Source organism: Lissotriton vulgaris, chromosome 9 (assembly GCF_964263255.1).
Source record: "Lissotriton vulgaris chromosome 9, aLisVul1.2, whole genome shotgun sequence".
NCBI lineage: Eukaryota > Metazoa > Chordata > Amphibia > Caudata > Salamandridae > Lissotriton > Lissotriton vulgaris.
The window spans coordinates 14064465-14079807 of record NC_141697.1 but is presented as its reverse complement, the minus strand read 5'-3'; positions in this window follow the sequence as shown (position 1 = coordinate 14079807).

Below are 15343 nucleotides of genomic sequence, written 5' to 3'. Positions count from 1 at the left end.
ACCCATTGGATAACATGGCTAAGAACTGGTCTGGGCAAGTGTTAGTATTTGGAGATATTCGCGCTTAGCGTAAATATTTCCATCGCTACGCCTGCCCTGCTAATAGGCGATAGCGACGTTAGCGACTGCTTTCAGTTGCTAACAGGTTGGGTACGCCCGCTTTGCATGTCATTACCAATTAACATCGCTGACATGCAAAGCGGGCTACAAACCACTCGCTATCACCTACAAGCTGTCGCTAACATCAGTTAGCGACAGCTTGCTAATAGGGCAATAGAATTATCGCCACTTAGCGGCCGAAAACGGCCACAAAAGCGGCGATAATTGCCTATCGCCCTGCTTGATAATATGCCCCCAGATTCTTCAGAATTCTGCAGCGAGGCTGGTCCTTATCTCCCTCGGAGAGCCCCGTCCACCCCTAATCTTCAAACCCTCCGTTGGCTCCCGATCCGGCAAAGATGTCAATTTAAAATCTAAGTCTTGTTCACAAGACAATGTATGGCGCGGCCCATACCCCCTGGAAAACAAACTTACGCAATGGAGGTCGCGCTTTCTCATATCTCGCCCCCTTGTTATGGAATAAATTACCCGAACACATTTCTTCCACAACTGATCACAAACGTTTCCGCAATAAACTCAAAACCTGGCTTTTCCCTCAGTAGCCTATTAGTCGCAGTTTGCTGTCTGATCTACTGTTTCTTTCGCTGCTAGCGCCATGAGACCTCACGGTGAGTTGCGCGCTATACAAGAACGTTTGACATTTGACTCCCCATCTCTCAGCCATGAAACATATACTGAGGCTTGAAGGCGCTGCCCCCCACCCTCAGCTCTCATCCATGAAACATACTGAGGCTTCAATGCGCTGCCCCCCACCCCCTGCTCTCAGCCATGAAACATATACTGAGGCTTCAAGGCGCTGCCCCACCCCCAGCTCTCAGCCATGAAACATATACTGAGGCTTCAATGCGCTGCCCCTCAGATCTCAGCCATGAAACATATACTGAGGCTTCAAGGCACTCTTGCGCCCCCTCTCTAAGGTCTCTTGTGATGAGACAAGTGCCGAGGCTTCAAGGCGCTGTGTGTGTGCCCCACTGAAGCGCCCCGCGGTGCTGCTGCGCTCTGTGCCACACGCAGGGACCGCGATCCTGCACAGAAACATGCCCCACCCCCCCAGTAGCCCCACCCCCGCCCCATCCTAACCGCGGCCTCTCTGGGCAGATACACATTTATTGGGCCTCTTCACTGTTGTTTAACCCAGAAGCAGCTGGGATCGTTTGCTCTGAATGTGGCGTTTCGGTGCTCGGGCTTGAAGTGGTGCCCCCTCCCCGTGGCCCCCGCCCCCCCCCGCGGTACTGCTGTGATATTTATCCCAGTTTGACTGAGTGACCGTCGGAGGGTCAGAGGCGGATATCCGTGGGTTACTGCTTATATCACCGGCTGCCGACTTTAAAGACAGCCTCACCGTGCGAGAGGTAGAGGAGCCTCGAGTGGGCGGGGCCTGGTGAGGGGGGGCAAGGAGAGGGACCCGAGACTCCCTCCAATCAACAAGCATTTGCAATGCAATAGGTCTCGCATGAATTAAGTTTCAGCTATTGGCATTGCTAAATATTGCAACACCAACTGCAACAAAAGTCTATAAATTGAAGGCCCAAAAAAATGTGTATTTATTTTTGTAGCAATGGTGGCATGCTTCGCTTTAGATGAATATGTTTAAAAGTAAAGTGCGTCATACTGCGATTGCTACAATAGTTAATTGTGGATGCATTAACAATTGATGTGTGCACTGATGGCTGGTGGTGTGTGATGGCTGGTGGTGTGTGTGCCTGGTGGAAGTGTGCACCGATGGCTGGTGATGTGTGTGCCTGGTGGAAGTGTGCACTGATGGCTGGTGGTGTGTGCCTGGTGGAAGCGTGCACTGCCGGCTGGAGGTGTGTGTGCCCGGTGAAAGCGTGCACTGACGTCTGGTGTTGTGTGACTGGTGGAAGCCTGCATTTATGGCTGGTGGTGTGTGTGCCTGTAGAAATTGTGCACTGATGGCTGGTGGTGTGTGTGCTTGTTAAAAGCGTGCACACACGGCTGGTGGTGTGTGCGCCTGGTGAGCATGCACTGACGGCTGGTGTTGTGTGTGCCTGGAGAAAGTGTGCACTGATGGCTGGTGGTGTGTGTGTGTTTGGTGAAAGCGTGCACTGACGTCTGGTGTTGTGTAACTGGTGGAAGCCTGCACTGATGGCTGGTGGTGTGTGTGCCTGTAGAAATTGTGCACTGATGGCTGGAGGTGTGTGCGCCTGGTGGAAGCGTGCACTGACGGCTGGTGGTGTGTGCGCCTGGTGAAAGCATGCACTGACGGCTGGTGTTGTGTGTGGCTGGTGAAAGTGTGCACTGATGGCTGGTGGTGTGTGTGTGTTTCGTGAAAGCGTGCACTGACGTCTGGTGTTGTGTGTCTGGTGGAAGCCTGCACTGACGGCTGGTGGTGTTTGTGCTAGGTGAAAGCGTGCACTGATGGCTGGTGGTGTGTGTGCCTGTAGAAATTGTGCACTGATGGCTGGTGGTGTGTATGCCTGGTGGAAGTGTGCACTGCCGGCTGGTGGTATGTGTGCATGGTGGAAGCGTGCACTGACGGCTGGTGGTGTGTGTGTGCCTGGTGAAAGTGTGCACTGATGGCTGGTGGTGTGTGTGTGTGTTTGGTGAAAGCGTGCACTGACGTCTGGTGTTGTGTGCCTGGTGGAAGCCTGCACTGACGGCTGGTGGTGTTTGTGCTAGGTGAAAGCGTGCACTGACGGCTGGTGGTGTGTGTGCCTGTAGAAATTGTGCACTGATGGCTGGTGGTGTGTGTGCCTGTAGAAATTGTGCACTGGCGGCTGGTGGTGTTTGTGCCTGGTGAAAGCCTGCACTGACGACTGATGGTGTTTGTCTGGTGTAGGTGTGCATTGATGGTGTGGTTGTGTGTGGTTGTGTGTGTGGTTGTGGGTGTGTGGTTGTGTGTGTGGTTGTGGGTGTGTGGTTGTGGGTGTGATTGTGTGTGTGCGTGGTTGTGTGTGTGTGTGGTTGTGTGTGTGTGGTTGTGTGTGGTAGTGTGTGTGTGGTTGTGTGTGTGTGTGGTTGTGTGTGGTTGCATGTGTGGTTGTGTGTGTGAGTGGTAGTGTGTGTGTGGTTGTGTGTGGTTGTGTGTGTGTGGTTGTGTGTGTGTGGTTGTGTGTGTGTGGTAGTGTGTTTGTGTGTGTGTGGTTGTGTGTGGTTGTGGGTGTGTGGTTGTGAGTGTGGTTGTGTGTGTGTGGTTGTGTGTGTGGTTGTGTGTGGTTATGTGTGTGGCTCTGTGTGTGTGGTAGTGTGTGTGTGATTGTGTGTGTGTGTGGTTGTGTGTGGTTGCATGTGTGGTTGTGTGTGTGTGTGGTTGTGTGTGTGGTTGTGTGTGTGTGTGGTTGTGGGTGTGTGGTTGTGGGTGTGGTTGTGTGTGTGGTTGTGTGTGTGTGTGGTTGTGTGTGTGCGGTTGTGTGTGTGTGTGTGGTAGTGTGTGTGTGGTTGTGTGTGTGGTTGTGTGTGTGTGTGTGTGTGTGTGTGTGTGTGTGTGGTTGGGTGTGTGGCATAGCCAATAGGTCTCGCCTTTGGGACCTTATGTGTTTATGTTGTAGAGCATTGTGGCTGCTGTGCATTATGTTGAAAACATATAATAAAAAGTGTTAAGCATTTTTGTTACAATAGTTTGGAAATGAAATACCTGCTCCTACATAGTTCCATGCCTAAAGGTCAATAGGTAAATGTAGCAGCAGTGTCTGGCGGTATGGACATCAGTGAGTCAAGCCTCTGTAGCTAAGGTTCTTACTCCTGTGTCAGCGTTGTGTAGCCTACCCTTCTCCGCCAGGACTATTGTTGTAAACACTGATACTAGTTGGATCAGCAACACTGTAGACAGCAAGCTTATAGGTCCTGATGAATCGCGGGTTACTTCACCCTAAGCGAGAAACATGTCGACCACTACCTTCACCTTTTAGTATAGTCTTGAGTGCGGAATACATCACTTTCTAGACCTCCCAGACTAACTATTGTTTTTAGTTAGCACACGGGACCACCAGAATAAAGTTCCTTCCGGTACCCCTGCGTTATTTTATATTTCACTGTCCGTCTACTACTATTCTGGCCCCTCACCCACACTTCACACATGGGCAGTTGGATAAAAAGATCTCCGCCAAAGAGCCCCTCTTTGAGGTGTAGCCCGTTGGGTATTGCACCGCCCACCCAACGAGGAGCATTGCCCATGATGAAGCAGGACACCTGCAAGGGTATGTGAGGCCAATATATCCAACAAAATGGATACCCACTCTTTGGTTACCATTTAACCACCTGTGCTTATCCACATCCTTTTGACCTGCTCCTGCACTCCAGGAACAGCCCAGTCCTCTCTTTGGTAACACATTGTGTCAAGTGTGTATTGCATTCAGTAGAGTGTAATTATGTGGTGCGTAATTATGTGGCACTGAGTGGTATTTGGAGTTCTTTGAGCGGAGTGTAATTATGTAACATGTAATTATGTGGCAATGAGTGGTATTGTTTGGAGTGTATGTTGCACTTAGTGCAGTGTAATTATGTAGCATATACATATGTGGCACTGAGTGGTATTGTGTGGAGTGTGTGTTGCTGAGCAGCCAGGCAATACAGAACTATTTCAATTATTTTGCACACAAACAAGCAGAGAAACACTCATAGAAACGTAACTTTGCCTGTCTCAGCACTGTATCACACAACTACCGCAAACTGTATCAATTTATTTTCATAGATTGAATAAGTTACACCAAAAGCCAGAAGTCTTCAGTGGACATGATCGGTGGAAATGTTCGAGCCCTTCACATGTGCAATCCTCTGAGAGTACTGAGGGCTAGTGAGATCTCCGTTTGTCCTGCTCCAAATAGATACAGAAGTGGAGAACGACAGAGAGAAGGAAGGTGGTGAAGGATGAGAATGCCAGAGCGCATAAGAGGAATGGAAAGAGGGGGCACAGGGAAGAGGGAAGGGAGAGGATTAGCGGGAGAACAAAAAGCGCAGATTATAAAATAGTGAAAGTAACAAGAGACTAGGTTTTAACAAAACGCCAGAAGATTCACGCGTGGATGCACCACACACTGTAGTGAGAAGTTCTGAGCAGCCAGGCACATACGATGGTGGGGCGGGGGAGCGCATTCCTTTGAGGTGTTTGAATTCTGATGCCGGCTGCAGGCAAACCAGCATGAGTGCGGAGAGAGGCAAGTGGTGTGCAATGTGCACGCGCCCGCACACATGCACTGGAGGCAATCCGCCTTTGGGTGCATTTTTGAGAGCTCTTACTTAAGTCTCGCTGAGAACGCATGCGCGTTCGCTCAGCGAGACCTAAAAACACACCCTTGGCTGCCCCAGGGAGGTCAGTGAACAATCCCCATGGACTTTGGTTAGGAGAGAGCCCCCCACAGGCTGGACACGCGCTCTCTGCAGCGTGTCTGGCGCAGCTTACCTTGCACCGTGTGATCTCGGCCTCACCGGGTGACCGTGTGAGAGGAGCCAATGTGGCGGGACACAGGGTGGGGCTGTCTGTATCTGCGATGCTACCTGCACCCCTTCCGGGCTCCTGGAGCCGGACCTTAGTGCGCTAGGCGCTGCCGCCGCCTATCAGACCCCAGAGCCCAGGTCTCCGGTGTGGGGTCATTTTTATATTATTTTTATTATTATAAAATGTATTATTATACACGGCTGCATGTATTAATAATATTATTACAGCATATACTATATAATATACAATATATAATATACAACATTATATATAATAGTTATTCTCATCGGTATTATGACTATTACCGTCATCGTCTGTATCATTATTATTGTTCTCATAATGAATATTGGGCCCGATTCACAGAACTGACTTAAGACAAAATCCTAAACTTACTACTTTTGGTATTCACAGAAGTTAGGATTTTGTCTTAAGTTTGTCTTAAGACAGACTTAAGACAAAATCCTAACTTAAGTCTGTCTTAAGTCTGTCTTAAGACAAACTTAAGACAAAATCCTAACTTCTGTGAATACCAAAAGTAGTAAGTTTAGGATTTAGTCTTAAGTTAGTTCTGTGAATTGGGCCCATTGTCTTTAGCAGCAGTCCGTGTCATGTTCATATGGAAAAAGTTGAAAAACGTTATATTCATTTATGAGAACAAAATTGCAACTTTATTAATGAATTCACCCGCTGTAAACTCCACATCAATCTGACTCGTGAATCCTGTGTCGGCCGGCACCGAACCGAGGGTATTGATTGACACGTCACGGGTGGGATGGCACAGACACGTCACGGGTGGGATGGCGCGTAGCCGGCAGATAAACGCATGGACAGGAATTCTTAGATCAATCCCACAGATCGGGCTAGCGACACTACAGAAGCCAAGGGAGCTCGGCCCCGATGAAGGATACATGGGGTGGGTTTACACAGGCTCCTAAAACACCGTGAAGCCAGATGCCATGAGTTAAGAACCGATAGCCAAGCAGAACCCAGCACACGCAGTGATCACGGGCTCCCCATGACGGACATATGGACACGTCCACCACTGGCCACATTATGCCAACGCATGGTCGAGGCCCACCTGTATCATCCATTAGACAATTTATGACTCCAGAGGCAGCAGCGTCCATTCCTCACCATATATGGACCATGGGAAATCCCTATTATCTACGATGAACTGTAGAAAAGAGGCCACGGATCTCTTGTAAAGTGAGACCGCCCTCAGAACCTCCGCCTGCAGCTGTGCTCCTGGCCGCTATGTTTAACTAAACAACCTGTTCCTATATTACCAAACGCCTCTTGTGTCTTGTTGTTTCAAGGTATTTCATGTTCAAATAACACTTTGGTGAGCCAGATAGTAGCTGATTGATACCTTGAACCCGACTGCAGCCAAGGAAGGAGACCCCGTCCGGACGGATTCACATGTAGGCAACAAGGAAGGTGAGCGGACACTGCAATTGATTGAAAGTTCTGTTGAATATGTGGGGCGGAGGTCTGTCCTGAAGCAGCCATCACAGAGGGTAAAAGACTACATCAGAACCTAATCTAAAGCATATGGCATAAAGAAACTAGGGAGAAGCATAAAAGGATCACCCGAGCACCCTGCCACTGACAGAATCTTGCATATTACTTATTTTATATGTCCTAGCGGAGTAGGGATTTGGCGGCATCAGAGACGATCCCGTGGATGTCACCTTTTTTTGACAGTCAGCACGCTAGGAAAGGTGAACATTTATTGTAACATAACGTGTATCTGTAAAGCGCACGTTCACCCGTAGGGCTCTTGGCGCTGAATAACAGATATTTATTGTTACCCAACTGAATAGTAATCATTTTATAGAAGTCAGATGGATGAAAGGCTGAGTGGACCCGTCGGGATGTGTACCTGTGACCATGAGGTGGAACACAGGCCCCTGCAGTGGATGCGCTAGTCCACTGAGCCACCAGGCCCGACAATAGCCGGGTCTGGTTTAGTTATGTCACCCTTGATAACTCCAGGACGCTGTTTCTGTGACAGAGCTATCCTGATTGGGTGGAGTCGGCACCTCAATCTCATAGTTTTTAATTCTATAAGGTTTTCTTAGTGCTACTGGTTTATTAACACCATTGGTATCTGAGAAGAGTGAGAAGTGTTGGTCGCTTAGACCGCTGGGCGTGACACAAATGGTACGTTTAGACCGCTGGGCGTGACACAAATGGTACGTTTAGACCACTGGGCCTGACACAAATGGTACGTTTAGACCACTGGGCCTGACACAAATGGTACGTTTAGAATGCTGGGCGTGACACAAATGGTACGTTTAGACCGCTGGGCGTGACACAAATGGTACGTTTAGAATGCTGGGCCTGACACCAATGGTACGTTTAGAATGCTGGGCGTGACACAAATGGTACGTTTAGACCCCTGGGCGTGACACAAATGGTACGTTTAGAATGCTGGGCGTGACACAAATGGTACGTTTAGACCACTGGGCCTGACACAAATGGTACGTTTAGAATGCTGGGCGTGACACAAATGGTACGTTTAGACCGCTGGGCGTGACACAAATGGTACGTTTAGACCACTGGGCCTGACACAAATGGTACGTTTAGAATGCTGGGCGTGACACAAATGGTACGTTTAGACCCCTGGGCGTGACACAAATGGTACGTTTAGAATGCTGAGCGTGACACAAATGGTACGTTTAGACCACTGGGCGTGACACAAATGGCACGCTTGACCCCTGGGTGTGACATAGGGTGTGATTTGGACTTTAGGGAAAACACTTTGGACCCGGGAAACGAGGTGTAACTTGTGTGTGGCCAAGAGAGGCCTGTGGTTCCGGAGTTATTCCTTTTTTAGTCTTTGTTCCCATTGCATTTGTCCAGAAGATATTGGCAGACTGTCAGGCTCACTTAGCACCATGTACTGCGCAGAGCTTCCCCTTTTTACAGGATGGCATGCGCGAGCAGCGGGCTAAGAATTATTTTTTGACAAAGCAATTATTTTTGTCCTCTGTCACCCTTTGTTCAGTTGGTGTAGTGTGTTTGTGATGTTATGGTGCTGTTATTTATTGCAAATTGTATTTTGTGCAAAAGTTGATATTGTGCACATACTGTTTTAATATAAAAATGTTCTGCCAGTAGCGGCAGGCAACATTTAAATATAGTGAGGCGCGATGCCCCAAAAGCTCACCATATACATGTTGCGTTTGTTGGAGTTTCTAGTTGCAGTTTCTCTCTTCTCTCCTTAAAGCTCAATCGGGCAGAAAGGGAAGGACTTTCACCCGTGTACAACCCAAAACCGACAATTCCGATTTGGTGGAGTAGGCTAACCCAGTGCTCATTTTGAGGCTGGGGCCTACGGCTGCAATCACTTGGAGGTTTCTCAACCCTCGGATTGAAGGCTCTGGAGTGCGCATGTCAGATTGGCCGTCACTAGTCCGCTGGCCAATCTGACATGCGCCCTGGCAGGGGCTGAAGTAATAGTGTAAATGCGCTAATCAGCCCCACCCCTGCCCTTGCGCTGTGACAGCACAAGCCTGCAACACATTAATAAAATGGCATTTATTACCGTTTTATTAATGTGTGTGCCTGCTATGCTCACAGCAGACGGGGCAATGCTCTTCCGTCATAAGGAAGGAGCCACCCCTGTTTTCGCCTATGTCGCAACCCTTCATAGGCACGGTCATCTGTGTTTATTGAAGGGTTCAAGTTGAATTGTTTGATTCATCTGTGAATAGCGCTGAGCTCATAGTACATAACGTTGTAAGAGTGCACCACGTATGTTTGCCCCCACGATTAGGGTAAATGAAAACTCCCAAAAGATTTGAGTCGTATTTTTTTCACAAAACCAGTAAAATTGTCATGGATTCCCCGTTAAAACACATGGACACCGGGGGCGTGGCTTAGCTCCGACCAGCCGATCATCATCCTTACTTAAATATCCTAGCCCTGGCCGATTGACGAGGCTCCCTACGCACTGTTCTCACCCCGAACCCCGGGGCGCTTGGAATCCGCAGCCAGGACCTCCTGCGTTGCACCGTGAGGCTGTGAGGTGCCCCGGAGAAGAACCGCGTACTGAGCTGGTTGCTGCGGCCTGTGAAGCCGGGGCCTTGATTTTCGGAGTGTCCCGCCAGACGGCAGGGGCCGTACTGACAGCTGCGGGGGTGCCCGAGCCGAGTGCTGCTGAAGTGTCGGCGCTGCTGCGGGCCGACGGATCCGGCCCCCTGGAGAGGAGCTCCTCGCCGGACGACACTGCAGGCAACAGCGGCGGAGTGTACTTGGCGGATCCCGGCGACGTGAAGAGCCGGGGGTGAGCGGCCGCCATCTTTCACCACGAGGGGGGGCCGCCATTGGTGTGGAGAGAGCTACGCGGCCCTGACGAGAGACTGACTGGGATCCGGCGTGGAATTGCTGCAGAGCCAGGTCAGAGTAGTGCCCGGCAAGACGACGGGCGGGGGGGGTTGTAGTGCCACCTCGCCCTATCGGGGGTTGAGTCGGGCCCCGGGCTCCTCTTGGCCCACATCCGTGAACGACGATCCACCGGGCCTGTCGAAGAGGAAAGCACTGCCTGAGCTTGCGGGCAGTCACGGTGGGTCGTGAGCGATTCCAGGTCCACATGCCTCTGCTTGGAGTCCCTGGGGAGCTGGCTTGGAGATAAGGCTGTTCTTCACGCATCGCAGGGAGTGAACTATTCCAGAGGGTCGCCATCTTGTTGTGAGGTACCCGGTGGCGGGTGGCACCGGTTGTGCGGCCTCCACTGAGAACGGCAGGTGAAAGGCCCCTCGTAACCACACCATGACGCGAGGGGGAAGTGGCAGCCAGGGCAAACAGGGCCCCATCGGTAAATTTACCGAAGCTGCTGGTGCGAAGGGGGCGCAATCCCCGGTGCCGTACAATGCTGCACTCTTGGCCGCGATCACACAGTCCAGGGACGTCCTAGATGCCAAAATTAGGGCAGTGGGCTCCGATGTTATGCTCCTTAGGCAGGACCTGCGAAACGCCGTGGAACGCATAATGGCGCAGAGACGCGCATTTCGACCGTTGAAGATGACATGACTACCCTGAAGAAGAGGGTCGTCGCCCTTGAGAGGACGCAGAAGGGGCTGGTGGCGAGAGCGGAGGAGGCGGAGGGTCGTGCCAGTAACCTTCGCTTCCTGGGATTCCCGGAGGATTGCGAAAAGGGCAATGCTGAACGCTTTCTCACACAGTGGCTGGAGGGATGGATGCCGGCCGACACTCTCTCACGCTGCTTCATGGTGGAGAGGGCCCATCGGGCCTTGATCCAGAAACCTCCGGTGGGAGAACGCCCTCGCCCTATGATCGCAAAACTGCTGAACTATGCTGACAGAGACGCTATCCTGAAGCAGGCGAGACTGAAGGGTCAACTTCTGTTTGAGAACTCTCATATCCTCATCTTTCCAGATTATACGAAGCTGGTGCAGCAGCAGAGACAATCCTTCGCTGCAGCAAAGGCCCGTCTCTGGGGCCTGAAATTACCCTAAGCGCTCGGTTGAGGGTTATCTTCCAGTCCCGTACCTTCTTATTCGACACCCAGGAAGCCGTTTTTCAGTGGACGAACGAGACTGTCCGAGTGCGGGTCAACACGGCAAGAGGCGGAGAATCAGACTCCTCTACCGGGGGCCCCTCGGGTAGGCGTCCAAAAGAGCACCGTAAGCGCCGAGGCAGGTCCAGATCGAACCGCGGCTCACAATCGCGGTCCAAGACACGCGTGGACAATGAGACACAGGAGGCGACGGACGAAGTACCATGACTGTAGGGTGAACAGAACAATTGCCTTACTATTTGTTTGTTAGCGCTGGCCAGGGCGCTTTAGCTTGGCTGGGAGCCACGCTTCAGGGTTGGGAGGGGGCCACGGTCTAGTTACCATGGGCTGTGTTGAGGGGATCCATTGGAGGGGGTGCTCCCAGGCTCCCCGTTGGGGCCGGGAACACACCCCGGCCACGACAGGTGCTTCAATGTTTGGGAGGTGCGGGGTGGGGGGGGGTGGAGGGGGGACGGTTGGGAGTTGGGGTGGTTCTGGTTCAGGGGAAGGGTCTGTGCTTGCTGTGCTGCTTTCGATCCGTGAGGAGTGCTGTGCTTGATACCAGTGGCGCGACATGTCTGAGGTATATGCTTTTACACAAATGTCTTCTGATGCTGGGGGTTCACGACTAGGTCCCTGTGGGACACGTTACTAAGCTGGAATGTACGAGGAATGTTGGACAAGGTGAAGAGAGGGGCTGTATTTACCTGGGCTAAAAGAAGGGGAACTGACATACTATTACTTCAGGAAACCCATCTATTGGGCACGAGAGCGTTATGTCTTCAGCGCAATGGCTTCACGCAGGCCTTCCACTCAGGGTTTACGAGGGGATCGCGGGGAGTGGCCATTTTGATACATCGCAGAGTCCCATTTACCCTTAGACGTACGTGGCTAGATGCGCAGGGCAGGTATGATTGGTGGCGAGGTCGTCATTATTGGTAGTGTTTATGCGCCGCCCCCGCTTCAATGGGCCCTGGTGGAGAAGCTGATGTCTCTATGGGTTGATATGCCTGCAGTTCTCTCTATTGTGGGGGGGGGATTGGAACGATGTCATGGATGTCTCGAATGATAGGTGGCGGAGTGCTGCAGGCGAGGCGACTGGGAGGGAGGGGCAGGTGTCCCGACTGAAGGCCATGGTCATGGGGTTGGATTGGATTGATTCATGGAGATACAAACGAGGGGCGTGCAGAGAATTCACATACTTTTCCTCCGTGTGGGACTCGTTCTCGTGCCTGGACTATATCTTCCTTCCGCGGGCGAAGGCCCACAGGCTCCTGATGGCTGAGATCCTGCCTCGGGCGCAGTCAGACCACTCCCCGATCTCTGTATTGCTCAACACGGGGCGCTCCAGGCAGCCGTTTAGGTGGCGCCTGTCGCCTTGGCAGTTAACGCAGCCTTCTTATCGCGCCCACATTGCCTGCGAACTTGCGCACTTTCTTTCCATCAATGTTGGATCAGTGGCTTCCCCGGCAGTTCTATGGGAGGCCATGAAGCCCACTATGCGGGGCATTGATATATCGTGGTGCTCAGCGGCGCGGAAAGAAAAGCGTAGAGACTTGGTGCGGCGGGTGGCGAAATTGGAGGATCTAGAACGTAGGAGTCGGGGGGCAGACGGCGAACGAGAGAGACGTCAGCTAGTGTTGGCGCAACAGCAATATACCTCGATACTGCTGGACGAGGCCCGCCAGGCTTGGCTGGCCACGCAAAGCCGCATATACCAATGGGGCGACAAGTCCTGTAAAATGCTTCATCGCCTGTGTCAGGGCATCATGCACGCGCAGCCCCTGCCCCAGATAGCTGCCCCGGATGGGGGTCCGATTTTGGACCCCGGCGAGATGGTGGGCAGCTTTGCATCCTACTATGAGAATCTATATGTGCCCCGAGAGTGCCTGGATGCTGAAATGGTACAGCGGTTCATAGATGACCTCCCACCAAGGGCCGTATCGGATGAGGTGCGTGACACGCTGGACCGGCCACTGACGGACGACGAGTTGGCTGCGGCCCTGGCAGAATTGAACCCGGGCAAGGCACCGGGTCCGAACGGGTTTCCGAGTGAATTCTTCCGCCACTATGCGACACAGCTGTCCCCACACTTTCGGCCTGTTATCGAGGAGGCACGCGAGAGGGGTACGCTGCCTCCTGACTGGAAAATTGCAGAGGTAGTGTTTTTTTTTAAGCCGGGGAGGCCCCCTGAGAGACATGACTCCTACCGGCCTATCTCGCTGCTCAATACCGAGGCCAAGATTCTGGCGAAGGCCCTCGCCAACAGGCTCAAGCCCCATATCACGGACCTGGTCCACCCGGACCAGGCCGGCTTCATGCCCCAGCGAGCCACTCGGCATAACATTAGGCGAGCTCAAGTGGCGATCTCGGCTTGGCCGGGTCTGGGAGAGCGGGCTGCGCTGCTGTTGGCGGACATGGATAGGGCGTTCGACTCTTTGAGCTGGACGTAATTATTTGCCTTTTTGAGCTGCCTGAACTTGGGTCCCCGCTACTTGGCGTATATACAGCTCCTGTATACGGATCTCACGGCAGCGGTGCGCGTGGGCGGCGGAATCTCCCGATCCTTCAGTATACAGCGGGGTACTCGACAGGGGTGCTCCCTCTCCCCGTACTTATTTGCACTCGCAATGGAACCCCTCGCTGCATGGGTGCGAATTGACGCCCAGTTGAGGGGCTTTCAGTGGTCGACTGGAGTGGCGGATAGGATAGCCCTCTACGCTGATGAGGTACTGTTTTTTCTCACTGACTTGGATCGATTGGGGCCCCGCATTTTGCGGATCCTCCAGATTTTTGGGGAAACATCTGGGCTTTTTATGAACCCCGGGAAGTCCACCCTCTGGACTTTGGGAGGCCCGCAATTGCTTGGTGAGTGGGCCGGTGGGCTTCAAGTGGCTGTAACCGGAGTGAAGTATCTGGGGGTGTACCTCTCGGAGGATGCATCCGTGGCCATGGAGCGCAATATTACCCCAGTCTGGGACCGCACACGGGAAGATCTGAAGGCATGGGCCAGGATGCCGCTCTCAATTCAGGGCCGTTCTGCTATTTTAAAAATGGTCGCGCTCCCGCGCTTGTTATATCAATTACAGAATCACCCGGCACTGGTTCCGCAAACTTGGTTCCGGCGCCTGAATGCGGTGCTGAGCGGCTTCCTGTGGGAGGGGGACGCGGTGCGGGTCGCTCTGAGGACCTGCTTTCGCTCCACCTATACCGGAGGCCTGGCTACATCGGACCTACTGTCCTATTACCAGGCTTCCCACCTTTTAGTGTTAAATGACTGGTGGTACGCAGACAGGAGAGATCCTGCTTATGCAGTGGAGCGTGTCCTCATGGGCTCTGCCTCCCTACACACGCTGCTGTACTCTGCCTCTCTTCGGAGGTCTCTGCCGCTCGTCACACAGGTGGTCTTTCGGATTTGGCGACAGGCCCTGCGCAGGATTGGCTGGTGGAATGTTCTGACGCTGGAGACCCCCCTGTGGCAAAATGGTAGATTGCCTCAGCTACCTGGTGGGCTTCCGGGGATGGGATGCGATAGGCATCTCTACATTGGGTGATGTCTTGTCGGGGGGAGCGCTCAAGTCCTTTGCCATGTTGCGGGAGGAGTTCGAAATGCCACACATACAATTCTACAGATACCTCCAATTCCGCCATGCTCTGGCCCCGTATCTCCAGGGAGTGGAAGACGTCCCAGAATTTAGCCCTATTGAGGCCAAGGTCTTTATGGGAGAACTGCCGGATAAAAAGATATCCCGCATATACCAAACCCTTGTGCGACACAGCGCTTCAGACCTTGCCCATCTTAGGACCCAGTGGGAGCAGGATGTTGGAGAGCTAGACGAGGAAGATTGGGTGGAGGTATTAGAGGGACCCAGGGGAGCGGCTATCTCCACGCGCTTGCGACAATTCAGGTACCTCCATCGCACTTACTACACTAGACAGCGCTTGTGGAGGGCGGGTTTGATAGCTTCCCCCGATTGTATTAGGTGCCACACAGAGGTGGGGACGCTACTGCACACGGTGTGGGACTGCAGGGTTCTCCAGAGGTTCTGGGACAGAGTGTTTTGATGTTTGAATGAGGTTCTGGCCTGGGATCTACAGAAAGACCTCAAATTGGCTCTCCTCCATGTGCTGGCTGGGGTGGGGGGCAATCGCTATAAGCGCCACTTGCTATTGTTGGGTTTGACCCTGGCCAAAAGGGACATTGCGAGATCTTGGAAGGCGCCCCGTGCCCCTTCCTTCGCTTGGCAGAATACAATGGACTTTTGTATGGGCCTGAAATAGCCTGTGTATGTTGCAAGGGGGTG